The sequence below is a fragment of the Artemia franciscana genome, chromosome 3 (genome assembly GCF_032884065.1).
Source record: "Artemia franciscana chromosome 3, ASM3288406v1, whole genome shotgun sequence".
Taxonomy (NCBI): Eukaryota; Metazoa; Arthropoda; class Branchiopoda; order Anostraca; family Artemiidae; genus Artemia; species Artemia franciscana.
Genome location: NC_088865.1, coordinates 27,245,418 through 27,251,417, shown reverse-complemented (window position 1 = coordinate 27,251,417; position 6,000 = coordinate 27,245,418). Strand labels below are relative to the sequence as shown.

Genomic DNA, 6,000 nt, shown 5'->3' with positions numbered 1-6,000 from the left:
TCGGTATTTCGGGGCTTCTGACATTATTACTCCTTTGCGGAAGTTAGGCTCAAAATTGGAAAAGGATTATATTTTTTCTCTGGGCCCCTTCCACCTCTTAGTTCGTTTATTTTCCCGTTAGTTTTCACCTGTTTTCGCTTTATAGTTGTGTTATCTCTTAGCAGTTCTTTTGTTAGTTGAGTTATGGTTGTGGTATATATGGTTTATCGCTCGTATAGTTGTGTTATTTTCAAATTATACTCCATAATAGAGAGGCTCCGAACACCTAGCATTGTATATTAAGCTCTGAATTTGACGTTTTTTTCTAACGTCACCAGATTCGTCCTGCGCCCTGCGCCCTTTTCATTGAATTTTTCTTCCTCCATGACATATTTCTCCAAGGAATGATCCTCCCACATAGCCAATCCCCTCAACCCTACCCCCAAAACCAAAAAAATCCCCTGAAAACGTCTGTACACTTCCCAATAACCATTATTATATGTAAACACTGGTCGAAGTTTGTAATTTGCAGCCCCTCCTCCAGGGACTGTGGGGGAGTAAGTCATCCCCAAAGACATAGTTATTATGGTTTTTGACTATGCTGAACAAAATGGCTATCTCAAAATTTTGATTCGTTGACTTTGGGAAAAAATTGAGCGTGGGAGGGGGCCTAGATGCCCTCCAATTTTTTCGGTCACTTAAAAAAGGCACTAGAACTTTTCATTTCCGTTAGAATGAGCCCTCTTGCGACATTCTAGGACCACTTGGTCGATATGATGACCCCTGGGGAAAAGAAAAAAAAACAAAAAAAAACAAACAAATAAACACGCACCCGTGATTTGTCTTCTGGCAAAAAATACAAAATTCCACATTTTTGTAGATAGGAGCTTGAAACTTCTACATTAGGGTTCTCTGATACGCTGAATCTGATGGTGTCATTTTCGTTAAGATCCTACGACTTTTAGGGGGTCTTTCCCCCTATTTTCCTAAATAAGGCAAATTTTCTCAGGCTCGTAACTTTTGATGGGTAAGACTAAACTTGATGAAACTTATATATTTAAAACCAGCATTAAAATGCGATTCTTTTGATGTAGCTATTGGTATCAAAATTCAATTTTTTAGAGTTTTGGTTGCTATTGAGTCGGATCGCTCCTTACTACAGTTCGTTACCACGAACTGTTTGAAAATTTTAGAATGCTTCAAACACCACAAAGTTTCACTATCAGCCAAGAGTCTCGCTGATCATACCTGCACACGAGCACAAAACTCAATATATATTCTCTTGTAATTCAACTCTTAGATTCAAAAGATTTACAGCAAGAAATCTAAGCAGATTCAAGATAAATAAGGACAAACCAATTCAGTAGCTCTGTCCATCTCACAGAGTGAGTAAAAAGGAAAAGGGCTGAATAGTCTTGACTGAAAAGCCCGCGACTGCTGAAAAGGAAGAAGAAGAAAAAGATTTTTCTGACTTCAAATTATTTATAAATAAGAATTAGCAATATTTGACGGGAGTATTGTAAATTGTACTTTGAAAAAGATAACAGAATATATTTATTCATAGAATAAGTTTTTGAGCAAGTAGCCTATAGAGTGTGCAAGTGGAGCCTTTGTCATTAGGGCAGGTGGGTATTCATAGAATAAGTTTTTGAGCAAGTAGCCTATAGAGTCTGCAAATGGAGCCTTTGTCATTAGGGCAGGTGGGTAGCATGTGCTCTTTTGAATAGTGATTATTTTATTGTGAAGCTCCAGAGAAAATTAGGCCTAGAAGGAAAAAAAAATGGGAGATCCCCATGATGATCCTAATTTTAGAACTAAGTTTGAAAAACTTGACAAGAAAAACATTATACTGGCATGGATACAGTACAAAAACCAAATCAAAGGAAGAGTCACTCCAGGCGCTAAATTATTAGTTGCCCAGTTTCTTAAAAAATAATTAGGTAACTATTGAAGAATCTGATCCTGGTGGCTTCATGATTATCCAAATAATTGCCCCAAATATTGCAGATATGATCATACATATAGAGAAAATAAAATTTAAAGACAATAAAATCATTTTCAAAAATATGACCAAAATAAAGCAGATACCTTTACAAACAAGATAAGTGGCAAAAAAGGAATCCTATTCATTAAAAAAAAACTGCAAACTTCTCTGAAGAAAAAGCTAAACTGCTAGAAAATTTAGAAATTCAAAAACTACAAAAAGGTAATGATGCATCTAAAATGGTATTTACAATTCTTGCAACTTAGAAAAACCTGCAAAACTTTCCAGCAGCAATCAATATTTAGGGGATAAACAAGATTGTCAAACAATATTTTCCACAGCCAGTGCTAAGCTTCAAGTTCAAGAGATTTGGACACAAGTCCCAAAAATGCAGATCAAGGCAGAAGTGCTTATTCTATGCTGGGCTCCATGCCCACAGTGAATGTCTCAAGACAGAGCATACTTGTGGCAATTCCAAAGGAGAACATCCTGTAAATGCTAATATATGCCCAATACAGAAACAAAATAAAAGAAATCTTAAAGATTTCCCAAATAACATACTCATCAGACCTGCGCAACAAAAAAAAATCAAACAGAATTTAGCACAAATCAAAAAGATTTTCCTCAACTTCCAGCTCTTTCAAATTTTAATATACCTATCCCTGAAACATCCATGACCCTAAAGAGACTTGAAGAATTAATAAAAAAAAAACAAGAAAAAGTAATAAACAAGCTAACTAAAGCTATAACTATGCTTTTGGACCTGATCGCCAAAACCAAAGTGTTGCAACAGAACAAAGTGAAACAAATCACAGTAGCCAGCTTTACTGAAAAGAAGCTTATCCTGGATGCATCCTACCAGTGCAAAGATACCATTCAATTCAATGGCAACAACTCCAAAGAAGATTGTAATGCCAGAAAAACCCAGATAGAGGAGATGAAGAAGAGACAGGCAAACAGAGAAACAGACCTAGTGATTAGAAAAGGAAAAATCACAAAAAACAGGCAAACTCAAGCAATTCCAATGGCAAGCTGCTCAAGCATGGAAGAATAGCCACTACCTCCTACTGTCTTAGCCCCCCTGTAAATAGACTATGTGTGAGTGATAATAATGATGTAATAGTAAACTTGTGTGAAAGTAAAAGCAGTGAATTAACAGTTACATCCTCATGCCCCTCTACATCATCTGTCAATAGCAGCTCTGAGTACCTCAGCTGTAATTCACCCACTTCAACTGTAAGTGAGAACAATAGTGTGTATAACCAAATGTTGCCCAGACACACCTGGAAACTTGTGAACATTATGACAGCAAATGTCAATGTTATCACCAATAAGATGCCAGAACTGGCAACAGTGCTTGAACTAAGTCAGATAGATACTGCAACTCTGACAGAAATTTGCCCTAAGAAATCCAGATTTCAACTGACAGAAGACTCAATCTGCCCCACTGGATATAACATCTTCAGCAATCGATCTGATCCAAACTGCAGAAGAGGAGTTGCTGTTCTAGCTTCCAAGGAATTCCAGGTAAAAGAAATTTCTGTCCTGAATTCTTACTTACCTTGGGTTGAAGCCACTTGGGTATCCCTGTCCCTACTTAACAAAATGTTTGTCCTAAGTTCAATTTACAGGAGCCCAAGTAATCCATGCCAGCTATCCTCTGAAAGAGCAATTGCTGAAATGATGCATTTTATACTATGCAACTTCCCAAAGCCAGCTTTGCTCATGACAGGGGACTTCAAATTCCAAGTGTGTCCTGGATATATTTTTTTTATTTATGTAATTACTGTTTGTTTTAATGTTGCTCCTTACTTTCAGTTAAAAAAAAATTGTTTTTATATTTAATAAATATATAGGGCAGCATAATGTCTTCTATATGACATCTTTGCAGATCATCTGTAATAGCTGTTTAGGGTAAATTTTTTATTAGTAAATCCTCTTGGTTATGATAAATAGATAAAAAAAAACTTCTATTACAAACATTTTGTATATATAGAGAAATGACATTTCTATTTAAAAATTTAGTGGATGATCTGTTATAGCTGTATCAGATAAAGCTATCAGATATATAAAGCTTTTAGAGCTATATCAGATAGCCAAAAAGTAATCTGTACAAATTTATTCATATTAGCTCTATAATAGTGTGATGTATAAAAAGTCATCTGTATGACTTTATTCATGTTTGCTCTATAATAGACAGAGGTATAAAAATTTGTCTGTATGTCTTTATTTATGTTTGCTCTGTAATAGACAGAGGTATAACAAGTCATCTGTATGACTTTATTTATTCCAAAAGGTGGTAAGCTTTACTTTGCTTGTCACACTAAATGTTATAACAGTTTATGATAGCACTGAAACACATTCTATGACAACATAATGCAAACATACAAGTCTATGAAAACATAGAGGTCACAAAAAAAACTAATACAAAAAACAATAAAAATATTCCGATAAAATTGTGTATGAAATCTGTAGAGGCAAATTACTTTTGAAAGACTTGACCATGATGGTTGCAACTGTTTGTGATGGAGGTGCATTCCAAGTCTTCTACACTTGGCTTGATAAAGAGTTTTGGTCTAATCTTTTCTGTGGACATGGTGGGTATATTGTGTTGGTGTTGACAGGTACTACTGTATTGTGTAAAAAAGGAAGAAGTGACTTGGAGTGGTATTATCAATGTTCCTAACAATGCAGAATGTATTTATTAGGTCAGCTCTATGATGTCAGAACTGAAGACTAGTCAACTGTAGTCTCTGCATTCTCTGGTGGTATGGTAGATGTATCAGGTAAGGTATGAGTTTGGTGGCCCTACATTGAACTTTCTTATATCTCTTATTAAGAGGATACCAAACTGATCATGAGCAATACTCAAGTATTTGATGTACAGTGGATACATAAAGTGAAATCAATGAACAAAGATTAGACTTAGAAAATGTACACTTTATATGTAATAATTTGTAGTTTGCCCTGTGGGTGATATCTGATGCATGTTTATCAAATTTGAGACTTGAATCAAAGCAAACCCCATGGTCTTGAACATGCTCCATGCTTGAAGTTGATTTACCATCAACAAAGCTATTGTAATGTTGAGGGAATCTATGCAAAGCATTGCACTTGGTTTTGTTAATGAACATAGAGTTCACCATACATTACAAAGCATCCAAATCCTCTTGAAGTAAATAAATCTCATGTTCATTTGTGACTGACCTGTAAACTTTCACATCACCCATAACATTTTTAAGGTCAAATTTTTAACAACACGCAGCAAATCATTGATAAAAAGGCAGAAGAATACTGGCCCAAGACAACTGCCTTTGTGGAACTCCACTTATGATAGACATAGGTGATGACAAAGCATCACCCACTGCAACTTCTTGGGTTCTGTTTGTATGATAATCCATTATCCATGCTTCAGTTTATGGGCTGATTCCATACAGTTGAAATTTCTTCATCAGAAGTAGATGGAAATTTTGTCAAATGCTTTAGAAAAGTCAAAATAAATACAATCAAACAATAACATTATCCACCATCAATTGAAAATCAGTAATCACTTTCAGAAGTTGCATGTTACAAGAATGCTGTTTACAAAACCCATGCTGAGCTGAATGCTGTAAGTTATTTTCCTCAAAATGTGCCTGGATTCTGCTCACCAGAAGTTTCTCCATGATATGGAAAATATAGATGTATTAGAAATTGGTATGTAATTTATAAAATGGGACTTTGAACCATTCTTGTGCAATGTACTATTGAAAGTGCTACACCAGAAACTATCCAACTTGATACATTTTACTATTAACCCTTTTCATGATCTTCTAAAATGTTTTCTACAGTAATTTAATGTGTTATCAGAAGTTTTTTTTTATGTGTGTTTGTTTTTATACTCTGCTTTTTCAAGTGGGTCACAAATAAATTATTATTATTATTATTAATGGCCTAATGATTTTTTTTTTATGTTTGCTCTTTAATAGGATAAGGTATAAAAAGTCATCTGTATGGCTTTATTCATGTTGCTCTATAATAGTATGAGGTATGAAAAG

The 6,000-nt window shown here is 34.9% G+C and overlaps 1 protein-coding gene across 5 annotated transcripts in view; it reads left to right on the top strand.

Annotated features, from left to right (window-relative positions):
• The first annotated feature begins 1,353 nt into the window (after positions 1-1,353).
• Positions 1,354-6,000, top strand: part of LOC136025103 (lysoplasmalogenase TMEM86A-like) — a 30,045-nt gene continuing 25,398 nt past the window's right edge. Inside the window, exon 1 of one of the 5 annotated variants that reach the window (XM_065700830.1) lies at positions 1,354-1,505. The gene's annotated coding sequence lies outside the window, so the exon portion shown is untranslated. Of the gene's footprint in view, positions 1,680-2,890; positions 3,491-6,000 lie in introns of those variants that run through there. The other 4 variants (XM_065700828.1, XM_065700829.1, XM_065700832.1 and 1 more) reach the window with 4 other exon arrangements.